We start from the raw sequence: 22,964 nt of genomic DNA, 5'->3' as shown, positions 1-22,964 counted from the left end.
GTGGGTGCTGAATGTTCCTAATTGACAAAATAAGATTAATGCTTATGAAGAAATATAAAATCTCATCCCTTCCCCAATATCGCGCCACACCCCTACCCCTTAATTCCCTGGTTGAACTTGATGGACATATGTCTTTTTTCGACCGTACTAACTATGTAACTATGTAACATAACATGGGGGGGACAGGTGTGTCATTGCTGTACATTGACCATGCATTGCTTCTGTGGTATTGCAAAGGCAAAGACAAATGCTTCCAGCCATCCATTGCACTAATGGATTGGTCATCAGCTGGCTGTCTATGTCCCGCATCAATATAGACCAAAGTACAGAGGGTTAGGCTATGCTATTGTGCACCTACCTGATGCATCAGAAGGTGCGAGGCCCTTGCTAAATTCTGTGCACAGACTTTGAGATCTATACTTTAGACTGTATCTAAACCTGCTCCAACATGGACTGACATTCTGGCCTACTTTCAGCCGATGCGACTTGTCTGTCGCTGAACAGTCGCTTTTTATGTATTCAGCACCTATGTATAATGTTGTAAAAATGCTCTAGAAGCTAAAGTCGCAGAAATGTCACACATATTTGGCCTGCAACTTTCTGTGCGACAAATTCAGACAGGAAAAATCAGTATAAATCCTTAGAAAATTATCCCCCAGTGTCTCCATCTGCTGGCGGTATTGAATAAGCATTGCTGCACTGATGGGGTATGCATTAGACGAAAAAAAAGAAGAAAAAGAAGAATAATACGCCCAGAAAAGAGGCGAAAAGGAGAAAAACGTAAAAAAACGTGAAAAAAAAGTAAGAGGAAGAGAAGGGAAAAAAAGGTGGAAATGGGTTTAAAAGTGATTTCGGCGGAGAAATATATATATATATATATATATATATATATATATATATATATATATATATATATATATATATATACGCGCACACACACACATATATATAAACGTATTCTCCGTTGAGATATTGCAGCCGCTGCTGTGTCCAGGCCCAGGAGCCTTAGCACTGTGCTGTGATGTCACTCAATACCACTGACATCACTAGGTGTAAACAACATCTCTCCTTTGCTGTGTATGTGACTATGGAGCTGTTTGGTGATGTCGTCTATTATGGCCTTCATAGAAGCAACAGGAGATTGTTGCATCCATCTAGAACCCTCAGAACTACAGTGCTATGATGTCACTCACTTCCACAGGCCTTGCAGAGTGTAAACAACAACAACCCAGCTTTGTTGTGTATGTAACCATAGGGATTTGTGATGTCACCTAGAACCTTCACAGCAGCGACAGCTTTATGAGGAGCATCAGCACTGCTCTGCCTGAGCAGAACCATCACCGCCATAGGTTGTCAAATAACCCGGGTTTAACCCACACAGGTAAGTCCAATGGGGTGCAGGCATGTCCTCTATGCTTACAGCTTCCCGTGGGTGTTGGTTTGATACCGTTTGGGGACAGCCAAGGAGGCATCTGCAGGCAACAAAGGTAGGTGTGTGCTTGTGTGTGTGTTTCCTATGCAGATCCTAAGCCCAGTGTCACATGCAAGTAGGAGGAGTAAGAAGGGTTCCTGGCAAATCCGGGTTATGGATTGCATTTAAAAAGGCCCCGTGGGAGTGCAATGGGCCCCTGTCTTGCTGCTTAGCAATAATGGTATGGGTTTAGGTTCTGCTGTGTGTACTGGTGGTTGACTGCCCCCCAGCCCAGAGTGTGCATGGAAAATTGTCTGGCAGCCTCCCTGACAGCAAGCAGTGATAGTGCCCATGAAGGGGACCTTGTTGGGCCCGCCCCTTTCACGGTTATCGCTTCTCGGCCTTTTGGCTAAGATCAAGTGTAGTATCTGTTCTTATCAGTTTAATATCTGATACGTCCCCTATCTGGGGACCATATATTAAATGGATTTTTGAGAACGGGGGCCGATTTCGAAGCTTGCTTCCGTCGCCCTATGCATTGACCCGATATGGCAGTATCTTCGGGTACAGTGCACCACCCCCTTACAGGGTTAAAAAGAAAGATTCCTACTTTCATTGCTACCTGCTTGCTGGCTAGCCAGCTAGCCAGCCCTGTGGGCCTTGCTGCTGCTGCAGCCAAAAAACAAAAGGTGGTGCTGCTGCTGCTGCTTCTGCTGCTTCTGCTTGTGTCTGGCCGCTGTTGGAGCGTCCAGGCACAGGACTTCTGCTGCTGCTGACTAAATGGCCTCCTTAATTGGATCATTTGAGTAGCCAGCACACCTGTGCAGGTAGGGCATGACATGATAGGCAGCTGCCTTGATAGCGGGTGGGTGCTGAATGTTCCTAATTGACAAAATAAGATTAATGCTTATGAAGAAATATAAAATCTCATCCCTTCCCCAATATCGCGCCACACCCCTACCCCTTAATTCCCTGGTTGAACTTGATGGACATATGTCTTTTTTCGACCGTACTAACTATGTAACTATGTAACATAACATGGGGGGGGGGTCTCCTGGCTGTTCACACAGGTGTGTCATTGCTGTACATTGACCATGCATTGCTTCTGTGGTATTGCAAAGGCAAAGACAAATGCTTCCAGCCATCCATTGCACTAATGGATTGGTCATCAGCTGGCTGTCTATGTCCCGCATCAATATAGACCAAAGTACAGAGGGTTAGGCTATGCTATTGTGCACCTACCTGATGCATCAGAAGGTGCGAGGCCCTTGCTAAATTCTGTGCACAGACTTTGAGATCTATACTTTAGACTGTATCTAAACCTGCTCCAACATGGACTGACATTCTGGCCTACTTTCAGCCGATGCGACTTGTCTGTCGCTGAACAGTCGCTTTTTATGTATTCAGCACCTATGTATAATGTTGTAAAAATGCTCTAGAAGCTAAAGTCGCAGAAATGTCACACATATTTGGCCTGCAACTTTCTGTGCGACAAATTCAGACAGGAAAAATCAGTATAAATCCTTAGAAAATTATCCCCCAGTGTCTCCATCTGCTGGCGGTATTGAATAAGCATTGCTGCACTGATGGGGTATGCATTAGACGAAAAAAAAGAAGAAAAAGAAGAATAATACGCCCAGAAAAGAGGCGAAAAGGAGAAAAACGTAAAAAAACGTGAAAAAAAAGTAAGAGGAAGAGAAGGGAAAAAAAGGTGGAAATGGGTTTAAAAGTGATTTCGGCGGAGAAATATATATATATATATATATATATATATATATATATATATATACGCGCACACACACACATATATATAAACGTATTCTCCGTTGAGATATTGCAGCCGCTGCTGTGTCCAGGCCCAGGAGCCTTAGCACTGTGCTGTGATGTCACTCAATACCACTGACATCACTAGGTGTAAACAACATCTCTCCTTTGCTGTGTATGTGACTATGGAGCTGTTTGGTGATGTCGTCTATTATGGCCTTCATAGAAGCAACAGGAGATTGTTGCATCCATCTAGAACCCTCAGAACTACAGTGCTATGATGTCACTCACTTCCACAGGCCTTGCAGAGTGTAAACAACAACAACCCAGCTTTGTTGTGTATGTAACCATAGGGATTTGTGATGTCACCTAGAACCTTCACAGCAGCGACAGCTTTATGAGGAGCATCAGCACTGCTCTGCCTGAGCAGAACCATCACCGCCATAGGTTGTCAAATAACCCGGGTTTAACCCACACAGGTAAGTCCAATGGGGTGCAGGCATGTCCTCTATGCTTACAGCTTCCCGTGGGTGTTGGTTTGATACCGTTTGGGGACAGCCAAGGAGGCATCTGCAGGCAACAAAGGTAGGTGTGTGCTTGTGTGTGTGTTTCCTATGCAGATCCTAAGCCCAGTGTCACATGCAAGTAGGAGGAGTAAGAAGGGTTCCTGGCAAATCCGGGTTATGGATTGCATTTAAAAAGGCCCCGTGGGAGTGCAATGGGCCCCTGTCTTGCTGCTTAGCAATAATGGTATGGGTTTAGGTTCTGCTGTGTGTACTGGTGGTTGACTGCCCCCCAGCCCAGAGTGTGCATGGAAAATTGTCTGGCAGCCTCCCTGACAGCAAGCAGTGATAGTGCCCATGAAGGGGACCTTGTTGGGCCCGCCCCTTTCACGGTTATCGCTTCTCGGCCTTTTGGCTAAGATCAAGTGTAGTATCTGTTCTTATCAGTTTTCATGCTGGTGGGGATGGGTGCTGCATGGAGGATGCAGGTGTACCAGGGCTTTCCGGGGCTGGTTCTGAGGAATCAGCTCGACGGCTGCCCCGATGTGACCTGTTCCCTCCGGGTCTCGCCATGAGGCTGAGAGGGTCTAGAGCCGAGGTACTTTTGTGCCTCGGGGAGTGGTGACCCCCGAGGTGCCGAAACTCACTGGGAGAATAGGCTCACTGAGTTGAAGCACGGGCACCATAATCTCTTCACCTTGTGGCACTCACCTCTTGATTCCCGGCCTTCTGGCTAGGATCAGAGAAATTTTTATAGATCCGGCCGGATGTCCGGGCAGTATATCTGCACACATTCACTTATTTATTTATTTTTTGTCTCACTGTGTCACTTTTTGCGTGTTGTGTGTTCACAGGATTTGTCAGGATGCGGTAGCCCTTCTGGGTGTCCCTCCTGGCGGTCTAGGGGAGGTGTGTGTGGCCATTAGGTTCCGCACCTCCCTGCAAACACCCCGGGTACCCCTGCTTTGGCAGGGTACCTACCGTAATCGGCTCTGCGGGCAGATACCTTGGCCAACGCCAAGGGGGATGCCGGGAGCATTTGTGGTCCCCTAGTAGCTTTGGCGAAAAGGGACATCGAACCTGGAACCTCGCAGGTACCTTTTGGTCCGGAGGTGAAGGGTAAGGTTTGTTGGGGGGCCTCTCTCCTATCGGAGAAGGGCTTGCGATAGACCGCATCCTTTGTGCACGTTTTTTTTAGTGTAACACGTTTGCACTTTTTCTTGCACTTTGGGTGAATCGAAAGCACGTTCCTCGGCTTTAGATAAAAAAAAAAAAATCTGTTCTTATCAGTTTAATATCTGATACGTCCCCTATCTGGGGACCATATATTAAATGGATTTTTGAGAACGGGGGCCGATTTCGAAGCTTGCTTCCGTCGCCCTATGCATTGACCCGATATGGCAGTATCTTCGGGTACAGTGCACCACCCCCTTACAGGGTTAAAAAGAAAGATTCCTACTTTCATTGCTACCTGCTTGCTGGCTAGCCAGCTAGCCAGCCCTGTGGGCCTTGCTGCTGCTGCAGCCAAAAAACAAAAGGTGGTGCTGCTGCTGCTGCTTCTGCTGCTTCTGCTTGTGTCTGGCCGCTGTTGGAGCGTCCAGGCACAGGACTTCTGCTGCTGCTGACTAAATGGCCTCCTTAATTGGATCATTTGAGTAGCCAGCACACCTGTGCAGGTAGGGCATGACATGATAGGCAGCTGCCTTGATAGCGGGTGGGTGCTGAATGTTCCTAATTGACAAAATAAGATTAATGCTTATGAAGAAATATAAAATCTCATCCCTTCCCCAATATCGCGCCACACCCCTACCCCTTAATTCCCTGGTTGAACTTGATGGACATATGTCTTTTTTCGACCGTACTAACTATGTAACTATGTAACATAACATGGGGGGGGGGTCTCCTGGCTGTTCACACAGGTGTGTCATTGCTGTACATTGACCATGCATTGCTTCTGTGGTATTGCAAAGGCAAAGACAAATGCTTCCAGCCATCCATTGCACTAATGGATTGGTCATCAGCTGGCTGTCTATGTCCCGCATCAATATAGACCAAAGTACAGAGGGTTAGGCTATGCTATTGTGCACCTACCTGATGCATCAGAAGGTGCGAGGCCCTTGCTAAATTCTGTGCACAGACTTTGAGATCTATACTTTAGACTGTATCTAAACCTGCTCCAACATGGACTGACATTCTGGCCTACTTTCAGCCGATGCGACTTGTCTGTCGCTGAACAGTCGCTTTTTATGTATTCAGCACCTATGTATAATGTTGTAAAAATGCTCTAGAAGCTAAAGTCGCAGAAATGTCACACATATTTGGCCTGCAACTTTCTGTGCGACAAATTCAGACAGGAAAAATCAGTATAAATCCTTAGAAAATTATCCCCCAGTGTCTCCATCTGCTGGCGGTATTGAATAAGCATTGCTGCACTGATGGGGTATGCATTAGACGAAAAAAAAGAAGAAAAAGAAGAATAATACGCCCAGAAAAGAGGCGAAAAGGAGAAAAACGTAAAAAAACGTGAAAAAAAAGTAAGAGGAAGAGAAGGGAAAAAAAGGTGGAAATGGGTTTAAAAGTGATTTCGGCGGAGATATATATATATATATATATATATATATATATATATATATACGCGCACACACACACATATATATAAACGTATTCTCCGTTGAGATATTGCAGCCGCTGCTGTGTCCAGGCCCAGGAGCCTTAGCACTGTGCTGTGATGTCACTCAATACCACTGACATCACTAGGTGTAAACAACATCTCTCCTTTGCTGTGTATGTGACTATGGAGCTGTTTGGTGATGTCGTCTATTATGGCCTTCATAGAAGCAACAGGAGATTGTTGCATCCATCTAGAACCCTCAGAACTACAGTGCTATGATGTCACTCACTTCCACAGGCCTTGCAGAGTGTAAACAACAACAACCCAGCTTTGTTGTGTATGTAACCATAGGGATTTGTGATGTCACCTAGAACCTTCACAGCAGCGACAGCTTTATGAGGAGCATCAGCACTGCTCTGCCTGAGCAGAACCATCACCGCCATAGGTTGTCAAATAACCCGGGTTTAACCCACACAGGTAAGTCCAATGGGGTGCAGGCATGTCCTCTATGCTTACAGCTTCCCGTGGGTGTTGGTTTGATACCGTTTGGGGACAGCCAAGGAGGCATCTGCAGGCAACAAAGGTAGGTGTGTGCTTGTGTGTGTGTTTCCTATGCAGATCCTAAGCCCAGTGTCACATGCAAGTAGGAGGAGTAAGAAGGGTTCCTGGCAAATCCGGGTTATGGATTGCATTTAAAAAGGCCCCGTGGGAGTGCAATGGGCCCCTGTCTTGCTGCTTAGCAATAATGGTATGGGTTTAGGTTCTGCTGTGTGTACTGGTGGTTGACTGCCCCCCAGCCCAGAGTGTGCATGGAAAATTGTCTGGCAGCCTCCCTGACAGCAAGCAGTGATAGTGCCCATGAAGGGGACCTTGTTGGGCCCGCCCCTTTCACGGTTATCGCTTCTCGGCCTTTTGGCTAAGATCAAGTGTAGTATCTGTTCTTATCAGTTTAATATCTGATACGTCCCCTATCTGGGGACCATATATTAAATGGATTTTTGAGAACGGGGGCCGATTTCGAAGCTTGCTTCCGTCGCCCTATGCATTGACCCGATATGGCAGTATCTTCGGGTACAGTGCACCACCCCCTTACAGGGTTAAAAAGAAAGATTCCTACTTTCATTGCTACCTGCTTGCTGGCTAGCCAGCTAGCCAGCCCTGTGGGCCTTGCTGCTGCTGCAGCCAAAAAACAAAAGGTGGTGCTGCTGCTGCTGCTTCTGCTGCTTCTGCTTGTGTCTGGCCGCTGTTGGAGCGTCCAGGCACAGGACTTCTGCTGCTGCTGACTAAATGGCCTCCTTAATTGGATCATTTGAGTAGCCAGCACACCTGTGCAGGTAGGGCATGACATGATAGGCAGCTGCCTTGATAGCGGGTGGGTGCTGAATGTTCCTAATTGACAAAATAAGATTAATGCTTATGAAGAAATATAAAATCTCATCCCTTCCCCAATATCGCGCCACACCCCTACCCCTTAATTCCCTGGTTGAACTTGATGGACATATGTCTTTTTTCGACCGTACTAACTATGTAACTATGTAACATAACATGGGGGGGGGGTCTCCTGGCTGTTCACACAGGTGTGTCATTGCTGTACATTGACCATGCATTGCTTCTGTGGTATTGCAAAGGCAAAGACAAATGCTTCCAGCCATCCATTGCACTAATGGATTGGTCATCAGCTGGCTGTCTATGTCCCGCATCAATATAGACCAAAGTACAGAGGGTTAGGCTATGCTATTGTGCACCTACCTGATGCATCAGAAGGTGCGAGGCCCTTGCTAAATTCTGTGCACAGACTTTGAGATCTATACTTTAGACTGTATCTAAACCTGCTCCAACATGGACTGACATTCTGGCCTACTTTCAGCCGATGCGACTTGTCTGTCGCTGAACAGTCGCTTTTTATGTATTCAGCACCTATGTATAATGTTGTAAAAATGCTCTAGAAGCTAAAGTCGCAGAAATGTCACACATATTTGGCCTGCAACTTTCTGTGCGACAAATTCAGACAGGAAAAATCAGTATAAATCCTTAGAAAATTATCCCCCAGTGTCTCCATCTGCTGGCGGTATTGAATAAGCATTGCTGCACTGATGGGGTATGCATTAGACGAAAAAAAAGAAGAAAAAGAAGAATAATACGCCCAGAAAAGAGGCGAAAAGGAGAAAAACGTAAAAAAACGTGAAAAAAAAGTAAGAGGAAGAGAAGGGAAAAAAAGGTGGAAATGGGTTTAAAAGTGATTTCGGCGGAGAAATATATATATATATATATATATATATATATATATATATATATATACGCGCACACACACACATATATATAAACGTATTCTCCGTTGAGATATTGCAGCCGCTGCTGTGTCCAGGCCCAGGAGCCTTAGCACTGTGCTGTGATGTCACTCAATACCACTGACATCACTAGGTGTAAACAACATCTCTCCTTTGCTGTGTATGTGACTATGGAGCTGTTTGGTGATGTCGTCTATTATGGCCTTCATAGAAGCAACAGGAGATTGTTGCATCCATCTAGAACCCTCAGAACTACAGTGCTATGATGTCACTCACTTCCACAGGCCTTGCAGAGTGTAAACAACAACAACCCAGCTTTGTTGTGTATGTAACCATAGGGATTTGTGATGTCACCTAGAACCTTCACAGCAGCGACAGCTTTATGAGGAGCATCAGCACTGCTCTGCCTGAGCAGAACCATCACCGCCATAGGTTGTCAAATAACCCGGGTTTAACCCACACAGGTAAGTCCAATGGGGTGCAGGCATGTCCTCTATGCTTACAGCTTCCCGTGGGTGTTGGTTTGATACCGTTTGGGGACAGCCAAGGAGGCATCTGCAGGCAACAAAGGTAGGTGTGTGCTTGTGTGTGTGTTTCCTATGCAGATCCTAAGCCCAGTGTCACATGCAAGTAGGAGGAGTAAGAAGGGTTCCTGGCAAATCCGGGTTATGGATTGCATTTAAAAAGGCCCCGTGGGAGTGCAATGGGCCCCTGTCTTGCTGCTTAGCAATAATGGTATGGGTTTAGGTTCTGCTGTGTGTACTGGTGGTTGACTGCCCCCCAGCCCAGAGTGTGCATGGAAAATTGTCTGGCAGCCTCCCTGACAGCAAGCAGTGATAGTGCCCATGAAGGGGACCTTGTTGGGCCCGCCCCTTTCACGGTTATCGCTTCTCGGCCTTTTGGCTAAGATCAAGTGTAGTATCTGTTCTTATCAGTTTAATATCTGATACGTCCCCTATCTGGGGACCATATATTAAATGGATTTTTGAGAACGGGGGCCGATTTCGAAGCTTGCTTCCGTCGCCCTATGCATTGACCCGATATGGCAGTATCTTCGGGTACAGTGCACCACCCCCTTACAGGGTTAAAAAGAAAGATTCCTACTTTCATTGCTACCTGCTTGCTGGCTAGCCAGCTAGCCAGCCCTGTGGGCCTTGCTGCTGCTGCAGCCAAAAAACAAAAGGTGGTGCTGCTGCTGCTGCTTCTGCTGCTTCTGCTGCTTCTGCTTGTGTCTGGCCGCTGTTGGAGCGTCCAGGCACAGGACTTCTGCTGCTGCTGACTAAATGGCCTCCTTAATTGGATCATTTGAGTAGCCAGCACACCTGTGCAGGTAGGGCATGACATGATAGGCAGCTGCCTTGATAGCGGGTGGGTGCTGAATGTTCCTAATTGACAAAATAAGATTAATGCTTATGAAGAAATATAAAATCTCATCCCTTCCCCAATATCGCGCCACACCCCTACCCCTTAATTCCCTGGTTGAACTTGATGGACATATGTCTTTTTTCGACCGTACTAACTATGTAACTATGTAACATAACATGGGGGGGGGGTCTCCTGGCTGTTCACACAGGTGTGTCATTGCTGTACATTGACCATGCATTGCTTCTGTGGTATTGCAAAGGCAAAGACAAATGCTTCCAGCCATCCATTGCACTAATGGATTGGTCATCAGCTGGCTGTCTATGTCCCGCATCAATATAGACCAAAGTACAGAGGGTTAGGCTATGCTATTGTGCACCTACCTGATGCATCAGAAGGTGCGAGGCCCTTGCTAAATTCTGTGCACAGACTTTGAGATCTATACTTTAGACTGTATCTAAACCTGCTCCAACATGGACTGACATTCTGGCCTACTTTCAGCCGATGCGACTTGTCTGTCGCTGAACAGTCGCTTTTTATGTATTCAGCACCTATGTATAATGTTGTAAAAATGCTCTAGAAGCTAAAGTCGCAGAAATGTCACACATATTTGGCCTGCAACTTTCTGTGCGACAAATTCAGACAGGAAAAATCAGTATAAATCCTTAGAAAATTATCCCCCAGTGTCTCCATCTGCTGGCGGTATTGAATAAGCATTGCTGCACTGATGGGGTATGCATTAGACGAAAAAAAAGAAGAAAAAGAAGAATAATACGCCCAGAAAAGAGGCGAAAAGGAGAAAAACGTAAAAAAACGTGAAAAAAAAGTAAGAGGAAGAGAAGGGAAAAAAAGGTGGAAATGGGTTTAAAAGTGATTTCGGCGGAGAAATATATATATATATATATATATATATATATATATATATATATATACGCGCACACACACACATATATATAAACGTATTCTCCGTTGAGATATTGCAGCCGCTGCTGTGTCCAGGCCCAGGAGCCTTAGCACTGTGCTGTGATGTCACTCAATACCACTGACATCACTAGGTGTAAACAACATCTCTCCTTTGCTGTGTATGTGACTATGGAGCTGTTTGGTGATGTCGTCTATTATGGCCTTCATAGAAGCAACAGGAGATTGTTGCATCCATCTAGAACCCTCAGAACTACAGTGCTATGATGTCACTCACTTCCACAGGCCTTGCAGAGTGTAAACAACAACAACCCAGCTTTGTTGTGTATGTAACCATAGGGATTTGTGATGTCACCTAGAACCTTCACAGCAGCGACAGCTTTATGAGGAGCATCAGCACTGCTCTGCCTGAGCAGAACCATCACCGCCATAGGTTGTCAAATAACCCGGGTTTAACCCACACAGGTAAGTCCAATGGGGTGCAGGCATGTCCTCTATGCTTACAGCTTCCCGTGGGTGTTGGTTTGATACCGTTTGGGGACAGCCAAGGAGGCATCTGCAGGCAACAAAGGTAGGTGTGTGCTTGTGTGTGTGTTTCCTATGCAGATCCTAAGCCCAGTGTCACATGCAAGTAGGAGGAGTAAGAAGGGTTCCTGGCAAATCCGGGTTATGGATTGCATTTAAAAAGGCCCCGTGGGAGTGCAATGGGCCCCTGTCTTGCTGCTTAGCAATAATGGTATGGGTTTAGGTTCTGCTGTGTGTACTGGTGGTTGACTGCCCCCCAGCCCAGAGTGTGCATGGAAAATTGTCTGGCAGCCTCCCTGACAGCAAGCAGTGATAGTGCCCATGAAGGGGACCTTGTTGGGCCCGCCCCTTTCACGGTTATCGCTTCTCGGCCTTTTGGCTAAGATCAAGTGTAGTATCTGTTCTTATCAGTTTAATATCTGATACGTCCCCTATCTGGGGACCATATATTAAATGGATTTTTGAGAACGGGGGCCGATTTCGAAGCTTGCTTCCGTCGCCCTATGCATTGACCCGATATGGCAGTATCTTCGGGTACAGTGCACCACCCCCTTACAGGGTTAAAAAGAAAGATTCCTACTTTCATTGCTACCTGCTTGCTGGCTAGCCAGCTAGCCAGCCCTGTGGGCCTTGCTGCTGCTGCAGCCAAAAAACAAAAGGTGGTGCTGCTGCTGCTGCTTCTGCTGCTTCTGCTTGTGTCTGGCCGCTGTTGGAGCGTCCAGGCACAGGACTTCTGCTGCTGCTGACTAAATGGCCTCCTTAATTGGATCATTTGAGTAGCCAGCACACCTGTGCAGGTAGGGCATGACATGATAGGCAGCTGCCTTGATAGCGGGTGGGTGCTGAATGTTCCTAATTGACAAAATAAGATTAATGCTTATGAAGAAATATAAAATCTCATCCCTTCCCCAATATCGCGCCACACCCCTACCCCTTAATTCCCTGGTTGAACTTGATGGACATATGTCTTTTTTCGACCGTACTAACTATGTAACTATGTAACATAACATGGGGGGGGGGTCTCCTGGCTGTTCACACAGGTGTGTCATTGCTGTACATTGACCATGCATTGCTTCTGTGGTATTGCAAAGGCAAAGACAAATGCTTCCAGCCATCCATTGCACTAATGGATTGGTCATCAGCTGGCTGTCTATGTCCCGCATCAATATAGACCAAAGTACAGAGGGTTAGGCTATGCTATTGTGCACCTACCTGATGCATCAGAAGGTGCGAGGCCCTTGCTAAATTCTGTGCACAGACTTTGAGATCTATACTTTAGACTGTATCTAAACCTGCTCCAACATGGACTGACATTCTGGCCTACTTTCAGCCGATGCGACTTGTCTGTCGCTGAACAGTCGCTTTTTATGTATTCAGCACCTATGTATAATGTTGTAAAAATGCTCTAGAAGCTAAAGTCGCAGAAATGTCACACATATTTGGCCTGCAACTTTCTGTGCGACAAATTCAGACAGGAAAAATCAGTATAAATCCTTAGAAAATTATCCCCCAGTGTCTCCATCTGCTGGCGGTATTGAATAAGCATTGCTGCACTGATGGGGTATGCATTAGACGAAAAAAAAGAAGAAAAAGAAGAATAATACGCCCAGAAAAGAGGCGAAAAGGAGAAAAACGTAAAAAAACGTGAAAAAAAAGTAAGAGGAAGAGAAGGGAAAAAAAGGTGGAAATGGGTTTAAAAGTGATTTCGGCGGAGAAATATATATATATATATATATATATATATATATATATATATATACGCGCACACACACACATATATATAAACGTATTCTCCGTTGAGATATTGCAGCCGCTGCTGTGTCCAGGCCCAGGAGCCTTAGCACTGTGCTGTGATGTCACTCAATACCACTGACATCACTAGGTGTAAACAACATCTCTCCTTTGCTGTGTATGTGACTATGGAGCTGTTTGGTGATGTCGTCTATTATGGCCTTCATAGAAGCAACAGGAGATTGTTGCATCCATCTAGAACCCTCAGAACTACAGTGCTATGATGTCACTCACTTCCACAGGCCTTGCAGAGTGTAAACAACAACAACCCAGCTTTGTTGTGTATGTAACCATAGGGATTTGTGATGTCACCTAGAACCTTCACAGCAGCGACAGCTTTATGAGGAGCATCAGCACTGCTCTGCCTGAGCAGAACCATCACCGCCATAGGTTGTCAAATAACCCGGGTTTAACCCACACAGGTAAGTCCAATGGGGTGCAGGCATGTCCTCTATGCTTACAGCTTCCCGTGGGTGTTGGTTTGATACCGTTTGGGGACAGCCAAGGAGGCATCTGCAGGCAACAAAGGTAGGTGTGTGCTTGTGTGTGTGTTTCCTATGCAGATCCTAAGCCCAGTGTCACATGCAAGTAGGAGGAGTAAGAAGGGTTCCTGGCAAATCCGGGTTATGGATTGCATTTAAAAAGGCCCCGTGGGAGTGCAATGGGCCCCTGTCTTGCTGCTTAGCAATAATGGTATGGGTTTAGGTTCTGCTGTGTGTACTGGTGGTTGACTGCCCCCCAGCCCAGAGTGTGCATGGAAAATTGTCTGGCAGCCTCCCTGACAGCAAGCAGTGATAGTGCCCATGAAGGGGACCTTGTTGGGCCCGCCCCTTTCACGGTTATCGCTTCTCGGCCTTTTGGCTAAGATCAAGTGTAGTATCTGTTCTTATCAGTTTAATATCTGATACGTCCCCTATCTGGGGACCATATATTAAATGGATTTTTGAGAACGGGGGCCGATTTCGAAGCTTGCTTCCGTCGCCCTATGCATTGACCCGATATGGCAGTATCTTCGGGTACAGTGCACCACCCCCTTACAGGGTTAAAAAGAAAGATTCCTACTTTCATTGCTACCTGCTTGCTGGCTAGCCAGCTAGCCAGCCCTGTGGGCCTTGCTGCTGCTGCAGCCAAAAAACAAAAGGTGGTGCTGCTGCTGCTGCTGCTTCTGCTGCTTCTGCTTGTGTCTGGCCGCTGTTGGAGCGTCCAGGCACAGGACTTCTGCTGCTGCTGACTAAATGGCCTCCTTAATTGGATCATTTGAGTAGCCAGCACACCTGTGCAGGTAGGGCATGACATGATAGGCAGCTGCCTTGATAGCGGGTGGGTGCTGAATGTTCCTAATTGACAAAATAAGATTAATGCTTATGAAGAAATATAAAATCTCATCCCTTCCCCAATATCGCGCCACACCCCTACCCCTTAATTCCCTGGTTGAACTTGATGGACATATGTCTTTTTTCGACCGTACTAACTATGTAACTATGTAACATAACATGGGGGGGGGGTCTCCTGGCTGTTCACACAGGTGTGTCATTGCTGTACATTGACCATGCATTGCTTCTGTGGTATTGCAAAGGCAAAGACAAATGCTTCCAGCCATCCATTGCACTAATGGATTGGTCATCAGCTGGCTGTCTATGTCCCGCATCAATATAGACCAAAGTACAGAGGGTTAGGCTATGCTATTGTGCACCTACCTGATGCATCAGAAGGTGCGAGGCCCTTGCTAAATTCTGTGCACAGACTTTGAGATCTATACTTTAGACTGTATCTAAACCTGCTCCAACATGGACTGACATTCTGGCCTACTTTCAGCCGATGCGACTTGTCTGTCGCTGAACAGTCGCTTTTTATGTATTCAGCACCTATGTATAATGTTGTAAAAATGCTCTAGAAGCTAAAGTCGCAGAAATGTCACACATATTTGGCCTGCAACTTTCTGTGCGACAAATTCAGACAGGAAAAATCAGTATAAATCCTTAGAAAATTATCCCCCAGTGTCTCCATCTGCTGGCGGTATTGAATAAGCATTGCTGCACTGATGGGGTATGCATTAGACGAAAAAAAAGAAGAAAAAGAAGAATAATACGCCCAGAAAAGAGGCGAAAAGGAGAAAAACGTAAAAAAACGTGAAAAAAAAGTAAGAGGAAGAGAAGGGAAAAAAAGGTGGAAATGGGTTTAAAAGTGATTTCGGCGGAGAAATATATATATATATATATATATATATATATATATATATATATATACGCGCACACACACACATATATATAAACGTATTCTCCGTTGAGATATTGCAGCCGCTGCTGTGTCCAGGCCCAGGAGCCTTAGCACTGTGCTGTGATGTCACTCAATACCACTGACATCACTAGGTGTAAACAACATCTCTCCTTTGCTGTGTATGTGACTATGGAGCTGTTTGGTGATGTCGTCTATTATGGCCTTCATAGAAGCAACAGGAGATTGTTGCATCCATCTAGAACCCTCAGAACTACAGTGCTATGATGTCACTCACTTCCACAGGCCTTGCAGAGTGTAAACAACAACAACCCAGCTTTGTTGTGTATGTAACCATAGGGATTTGTGATGTCACCTAGAACCTTCACAGCAGCGACAGCTTTATGAGGAGCATCAGCACTGCTCTGCCTGAGCAGAACCATCACCGCCATAGGTTGTCAAATAACCCGGGTTTAACCCACACAGGTAAGTCCAATGGGGTGCAGGCATGTCCTCTATGCTTACAGCTTCCCGTGGGTGTTGGTTTGATACCGTTTGGGGACAGCCAAGGAGGCATCTGCAGGCAACAAAGGTAGGTGTGTGCTTGTGTGTGTGTTTCCTATGCAGATCCTAAGCCCAGTGTCACATGCAAGTAGGAGGAGTAAGAAGGGTTCCTGGCAAATCCGGGTTATGGATTGCATTTAAAAAGGCCCCGTGGGAGTGCAATGGGCCCCTGTCTTGCTGCTTAGCAATAATGGTATGGGTTTAGGTTCTGCTGTGTGTACTGGTGGTTGACTGCCCCCCAGCCCAGAGTGTGCATGGAAAATTGTCTGGCAGCCTCCCTGACAGCAAGCAGTGATAGTGCCCATGAAGGGGACCTTGTTGGGCCCGCCCCTTTCACGGTTATCGCTTCTCGGCCTTTTGGCTAAGATCAAGTGTAGTATCTGTTCTTATCAGTTTAATATCTGATACGTCCCCTATCTGGGGACCATATATTAAATGGATTTTTGAGAACGGGGGCCGATTTCGAAGCTTGCTTCCGTCGCCCTATGCATTGACCCGATATGGCAGTATCTTCGGGTACAGTGCACCACCCCCTTACAGGGTTAAAAAGAAAGATTCCTACTTTCATTGCTACCTGCTTGCTGGCTAGCCAGCTAGCCAGCCCTGTGGGCCTTGCTGCTGCTGCAGCCAAAAAACAAAAGGTGGTGCTGCTGCTGCTGCTGCTTCTGCTGCTTCTGCTTGTGTCTGGCCGCTGTTGGAGCGTCCAGGCACAGGACTTCTGCTGCTGCTGACTAAATGGCCTCCTTAATTGGATCATTTGAGTAGCCAGCACACCTGTGCAGGTAGGGCATGACATGATAGGCAGCTGCCTTGATAGCGGGTGGGTGCTGAATGTTCCTAATTGACAAAATAAGATTAATGCTTATGAAGAAATATAAAATCTCATCCCTTCCCCAATATCGCGCCACACCCCTACCCCTTAATTCCCTGGTTGAACTTGATGGACATATGTCTTTTTTCGACCGTACTAACTATGTAACTATGTAACATAACATGGGGGGGGGGTCTCCTGGCTGTTCACACAGGTGTGTCATTGCTGTACATTGACCATGCATTGCTTCTGTGGTATTGCAAAGGCAAAGACAAATGCTTCCAGCCATCCATTGCACTAATGGATTGGTCATCAGCTGGCTGTCTATGTCCCGCATCAATATAGACCAAAGTACAGAGGGTTAGGCTATGCTATTGTGCACCTACCTGATGCATCAGAAGGTGCGAGGCCCTTGCTAAATTCTGTGCACAGACTTTGAGATCTATACTTTAGACTGTATCTAAACCTGCTCCAACATGGACTGACATTCTGGCCTACTTTCAGCCGATGCGACTTGTCTGTCGCTGAACAGTCGCTTTTTATGTATTCAGCACCTATGTATAATGTTGTAAAAATGCTCTAGAAGCTAAAGTCGCAGAAATGTCACACATATTTGGCCTGCAACTTTCTGTGCGACAAATTCAGACAGGAAAAATCAGTATAAATCCTTAGAAAATTATCCCCCAGTGTCTCCATCTGCTGGCGGTATTGAATAAGCATTGCTGCACTGATGGGGTATGCATTAGACGAAAAAAAAGAAGAAAAAGAAGAATAATACGCCCAGAAAAGAGGCGAAAAGGAGAAAAACGTAAAAAAACGTGAAAAAAAAGTAAGAGGAAGAGAAGGGAAAAAAAGGTGGAAATGGGTTTAAAAGTGATTTCGGCGGAGAAATATATATATATATATATATATATATATATATATATATATATATACGCGCACACACACACATATATATAAACGTATTCTCCGTTGAGATATTGCAGCCGCTGCTGTGTCCAGGCCCAGGAGCCTTAGCACTGTGCTGTGATGTCACTCAATACCACTGACATCACTAGGTGTAAACAACATCTCTCCTTTGCTGTGTATGTGACTATGGAGCTGTTTGGTGATGTCGTCTATTATGGCCTTCATAGAAGCAACAGGAGATTGTTGCATCCATCTAGAACCCTCAGAACTACAGTGCTATGATGTCACTCACTTCCACAGGCCTTGCAGAGTGTAAACAACAACAACCCAGCTTTGTTGTGTATGTAACCATAGGGATTTGTGATGTCACCTAGAACCTTCACAGCAGCGACAGCTTTATGAGGAGCATCAGCACTGCTCTGCCTGAGCAGAACCATCACCGCCATAGGTTGTCAAATAACCCGGGTTTAACCCACACAGGTAAGTCCAATGGGGTGCAGGCATGTCCTCTATGCTTACAGCTTCCCGTGGGTGTTGGTTTGATACCGTTTGGGGACAGCCAAGGAGGCATCTGCAGGCAACAAAGGTAGGTGTGTGCTTGTGTGTGTGTTTCCTATGCAGATCCTAAGCCCAGTGTCACATGCAAGTAGGAGGAGTAAGAAGGGTTCCTGGCAAATCCGGGTTATGGATTGCATTTAAAAAGGCCCCGTGGGAGTGCAATGGGCCCCTGTCTTGCTGCTTAGCAATAATGGTATGGGTTTAGGTTCTGCTGTGTGTACTGGTGGTTGACTGCCCCCCAGCCCAGAGTGTGCATGGAAAATTGTCTGGCAGCCTCCCTGACAGCAAGCAGTGATAGTGCCCATGAAGGGGACCTTGTTGGGCCCGCCCCTTTCACGGTTATCGCTTCTCGGCCTTTTGGCTAAGATCAAGTGTAGTATCTGTTCTTATCAGTTTAATATCTGATACGTCCCCTATCTGGGGACCATATATTAAATGGATTTTTGAGAACGGGGGCCGATTTCGAAGCTTGCTTCCGTCGCCCTATGCATTGACCCGATATGGCAGTATCTTCGGGTACAGTGCACCACCCCCTTACAGGGTTAAAAAGAAAGATTCCTACTTTCATTGCTACCTGCTTGCTGGCTAGCCAGCTAGCCAGCCCTGTGGGCCTTGCTGCTGCTGCAGCCAAAAAACAAAAGGTGGTGCTGCTGCTGCTGCTTCTGCTGCTTCTGCTTGTGTCTGGCCGCTGTTGGAGCGTCCAGGCACAGGACTTCTGCTGCTGCTGACTAAATGGCCTCCTTAATTGGATCATTTGAGTAGCCAGCACACCTGTGCAGGTAGGGCATGACATGATAGGCAGCTGCCTTGATAGCGGGTGGGTGCTGAATGTTCCTAATTGACAAAATAAGATTAATGCTTATGAAGAAATATAAAATCTCATCCCTTCCCCAATATCGCGCCACACCCCTACCCCTTAATTCCCTGGTTGAACTTGATGGACATATGTCTTTTTTCGACCGTACTAACTATGTAACTATGTAACATAACATGGGGGGGGGGTCTCCTGGCTGTTCACACAGGTGTGTCATTGCTGTACATTGACCATGCATTGCTTCTGTGGTATTGCAAAGGCAAAGACAAATGCTTCCAGCCATCCATTGCACTAATGGATTGGTCATCAGCTGGCTGTCTATGTCCCGCATCAATATAGACCAAAGTACAGAGGGTTAGGCTATGCTATTGTGCACCTACCTGATGCATCAGAAGGTGCGAGGCCCTTGCTAAATTCTGTGCACAGACTTTGAGATCTATACTTTAGACTGTATCTAAACCTGCTCCAACATGGACTGACATTCTGGCCTACTTTCAGCCGATGCGACTTGTCTGTCGCTGAACAGTCGCTTTTTATGTATTCAGCACCTATGTATAATGTTGTAAAAATGCTCTAGAAGCTAAAGTCGCAGAAATGTCACACATATTTGGCCTGCAACTTTCTGTGCGACAAATTCAGACAGGAAAAATCAGTATAAATCCTTAGAAAATTATCCCCCAGTGTCTCCATCTGCTGGCGGTATTGAATAAGCATTGCTGCACTGATGGGGTATGCATTAGACGAAAAAAAAGAAGAAAAAGAAGAATAATACGCCCAGAAAAGAGGCGAAAAGGAGAAAAACGTAAAAAAACGTGAAAAAAAAGTAAGAGGAAGAGAAGGGAAAAAAAGGTGGAAATGGGTTTAAAAGTGATTTCGGCGGAGAAATATATATATATATATATATATATATATATATATATATATATATACGCGCACACACACACATATATATAAACGTATTCTCCGTTGAGATATTGCAGCCGCTGCTGTGTCCAGGCCCAGGAGCCTTAGCACTGTGCTGTGATGTCACTCAATACCACTGACATCACTAGGTGTAAACAACATCTCTCCTTTGCTGTGTATGTGACTATGGAGCTGTTTGGTGATGTCGTCTATTATGGCCTTCATAGAAGCAACAGGAGATTGTTGCATCCATCTAGAACCCTCAGAACTACAGTGCTATGATGTCACTCACTTCCACAGGCCTTGCAGAGTGTAAACAACAACAACCCAGCTTTGTTGTGTATGTAACCATAGGGATTTGTGATGTCACCTAGAACCTTCACAGCAGCGACAGCTTTATGAGGAGCATCAGCACTGCTCTGCCTGAGCAGAACCATCACCGCCATAGGTTGTCAAATAACCCGGGTTTAACCCACACAGGTAAGTCCAATGGGGTGCAGGCATGTCCTCTATGCTTACAGCTTCCCGTGGGTGTTGGTTTGATACCGTTTGGGGACAGCCAAGGAGGCATCTGCAGGCAACAAAGGTAGGTGTGTGCTTGTGTGTGTGTTTCCTATGCAGATCCTAAGCCCAGTGTCACATGCAAGTAGGAGGAGTAAGAAGGGTTCCTGGCAAATCCGGGTTATGGATTGCATTTAAAAAGGCCCCGTGGGAGTGCAATGGGCCCCTGTCTTGCTGCTTAGCAATAATGGTATGGGTTTAGGTTCTGCTGTGTGTACTGGTGGTTGACTGCCCCCCAGCCCAGAGTGTGCATGGAAAATTGTCTGGCAGCCTCCCTGACAGCAAGCAGTGATAGTGCCCATGAAGGGGACCTTGTTGGGCCCGCCCCTTTCACGGTTATCGCTTCTCGGCCTTTTGGCTAAGATCAAGTGTAGTATCTGTTCTTATCAGTTTAATATCTGATACGTCCCCTATCTGGGGACCATATATTAAATGGATTTTTGAGAACGGGGGCCGATTTCGAAGCTTGCTTCCGTCGCCCTATGCATTGACCCGATATGGCAGTATCTTCGGGTACAGTGCACCACCCCCTTACAGGGTTAAAAAGAAAGATTCCTACTTTCATTGCTACCTGCTTGCTGGCTAGCCAGCTAGCCAGCCCTGTGGGCCTTGCTGCTGCTGCAGCCAAAAAACAAAAGGTGGTGCTGCTGCTGCTGCTGCTTCTGCTGCTTCTGCTTGTGTCTGGCCGCTGTTGGAGCGTCCAGGCACAGGACTTCTGCTGCTGCTGACTAAATGGCCTCCTTAATTGGATCATTTGAGTAGCCAGCACACCTGTGCAGGTAGGGCATGACATGATAGGCAGCTGCCTTGATAGCGGGTGGGTGCTGAATGTTCCTAATTGACAAAATAAGATTAATGCTTATGAAGAAATATAAAATCTCATCCCTTCCCCAATATCGCGCCACACCCCTACCCCTTAATTCCCTGGTTGAACTTGATGGACATATGTCTTTTTTCGACCGTACTAACTATGTAACTATGTAACATAACATGGGGGGGGGGTCTCCTGGCTGTTCACACAGGTGTGTCATTGCTGTACATTGACCATGCATTGCTTCTGTGGTATTGCAAAGGCAAAGACAAATGCTTCCAGCCATCCATTGCACTAATGGATTGGTCATCAGCTGGCTGTCTATGTCCCGCATCAATATAGACCAAAGTACAGAGGGTTAGGCTATGCTATTGTGCACCTACCTGATGCATCAGAAGGTGCGAGGCCCTTGCTAAATTCTGTGCACAGACTTTGAGATCTATACTTTAGACTGTATCTAAACCTGCTCCAACATGGACTGACATTCTGGCCTACTTTCAGCCGATGCGACTTGTCTGTCGCTGAACAGTCGCTTTTTATGTATTCAGCACCTATGTATAATGTTGTAAAAATGCTCTAGAAGCTAAAGTCGCAGAAATGTCACACATATTTGGCCTGCAACTTTCTGTGCGACAAATTCAGACAGGAAAAATCAGTATAAATCCTTAGAAAATTATCCCCCAGTGTCTCCATCTGCTGGCGGTATTGAATAAGCATTGCTGCACTGATGGGGTATGCATTAGACGAAAAAAAAGAAGAAAAAGAAGAATAATACGCCCAGAAAAGAGGCGAAAAGGAGAAAAACGTAAAAAAACGTGAAAAAAAAGTAAGAGGAAGAGAAGGGAAAAAAAGGTGGAAATGGGTTTAAAAGTGATTTCGGCGGAGATATATATATATATATATATATATATATATATATATATATATATATACGCGCACACACACACATATATATAAACGTATTCTCCGTTGAGATATTGCAGCCGCTGCTGTGTCCAGGCCCAGGAGCCTTAGCACTGTGCTGTGATGTCACTCAATACCACTGACATCACTAGGTGTAAACAACATCTCTCCTTTGCTGTGTATGTGACTATGGAGCTGTTTGGTGATGTCGTCTATTATGGCCTTCATAGAAGCAACAGGAGATTGTTGCATCCATCTAGAACCCTCAGAACTACAGTGCTATGATGTCACTCACTTCCACAGGCCTTGCAGAGTGTAAACAACAACAACCCAGCTTTGTTGTGTATGTAACCATAGGGATTTGTGATGTCACCTAGAACCTTCACAGCAGCGACAGCTTTATGAGGAGCATCAGCACTGCTCTGCCTGAGCAGAACCATCACCGCCATAGGTTGTCAAATAACCCGGGTTTAACCCACACAGGTAAGTCCAATGGGGTGCAGGCATGTCCTCTATGCTTACAGCTTCCCGTGGGTGTTGGTTTGATACCGTTTGGGGACAGCCAAGGAGGCATCTGCAGGCAACAAAGGTAGGTGTGTGCTTGTGTGTGTGTTTCGCAGATCCTAAGCCCAGTGTCACATGCAAGTAGGAGGAGTAAGAAGGGTTCCTGGCAAATCCGGGTTATGGATTGCATTTAAAAAGGCCCCGTGGGAGTGCAATGGGCCCCTGTCTTGCTGCTT

General features: G+C 46.1%; 8 non-coding genes and 2 pseudogenes across 8 annotated transcripts; all 10 read left to right on the top strand.

The window, feature by feature from the left end:
• Positions 1–1,800: 1,800 nt before the first annotated feature.
• On the top strand, positions 1,801–1,991 carry LOC130344830 (U2 spliceosomal RNA). The gene has a single exon (XR_008883652.1). It is a non-coding gene; the product is annotated as a U2 spliceosomal RNA (small nuclear RNA).
• Positions 1,992–4,073: 2,082 nt separating this feature from the next.
• LOC130344796 (U2 spliceosomal RNA) lies at positions 4,074–4,233 on the top strand (annotated as a pseudogene).
• A 695-nt stretch (positions 4,234–4,928) lies between these two features.
• Positions 4,929–5,107, top strand: LOC130344791 (U2 spliceosomal RNA; annotated as a pseudogene).
• Positions 5,108–7,185: 2,078 nt separating this feature from the next.
• Positions 7,186–7,376, top strand: LOC130344829 (U2 spliceosomal RNA). Its single transcript, XR_008883651.1, has one exon. It is a non-coding gene; the product is annotated as a U2 spliceosomal RNA (small nuclear RNA).
• A 2,084-nt stretch (positions 7,377–9,460) lies between these two features.
• Positions 9,461–9,651, top strand: LOC130344828 (U2 spliceosomal RNA). Its single transcript, XR_008883650.1, has one exon. It is a non-coding gene; the product is annotated as a U2 spliceosomal RNA (small nuclear RNA).
• Positions 9,652–11,744: 2,093 nt separating this feature from the next.
• LOC130344826 (U2 spliceosomal RNA) lies at positions 11,745–11,935 on the top strand. The gene has a single exon (XR_008883649.1). It is a non-coding gene; the product is annotated as a U2 spliceosomal RNA (small nuclear RNA).
• A 2,082-nt stretch (positions 11,936–14,017) lies between these two features.
• LOC130344825 (U2 spliceosomal RNA) lies at positions 14,018–14,208 on the top strand. The gene has a single exon (XR_008883648.1). It is a non-coding gene; the product is annotated as a U2 spliceosomal RNA (small nuclear RNA).
• Positions 14,209–16,295: 2,087 nt separating this feature from the next.
• LOC130344824 (U2 spliceosomal RNA) lies at positions 16,296–16,486 on the top strand. Its single transcript, XR_008883647.1, has one exon. It is a non-coding gene; the product is annotated as a U2 spliceosomal RNA (small nuclear RNA).
• A 2,087-nt stretch (positions 16,487–18,573) lies between these two features.
• On the top strand, positions 18,574–18,764 carry LOC130344823 (U2 spliceosomal RNA). Its single transcript, XR_008883646.1, has one exon. It is a non-coding gene; the product is annotated as a U2 spliceosomal RNA (small nuclear RNA).
• A 2,084-nt stretch (positions 18,765–20,848) lies between these two features.
• LOC130344821 (U2 spliceosomal RNA) lies at positions 20,849–21,039 on the top strand. The gene has a single exon (XR_008883644.1). It is a non-coding gene; the product is annotated as a U2 spliceosomal RNA (small nuclear RNA).
• Positions 21,040–22,964: the final 1,925 nt, after the last annotated feature.

Source organism: Hyla sarda, unplaced genomic scaffold (genome assembly GCF_029499605.1).
Source record: "Hyla sarda isolate aHylSar1 unplaced genomic scaffold, aHylSar1.hap1 scaffold_735, whole genome shotgun sequence".
In the NCBI taxonomy this organism is placed as follows: Eukaryota; Metazoa; Chordata; class Amphibia; order Anura; family Hylidae; genus Hyla; species Hyla sarda.
This window is presented reverse-complemented; position numbering and strand designations above follow the sequence as displayed.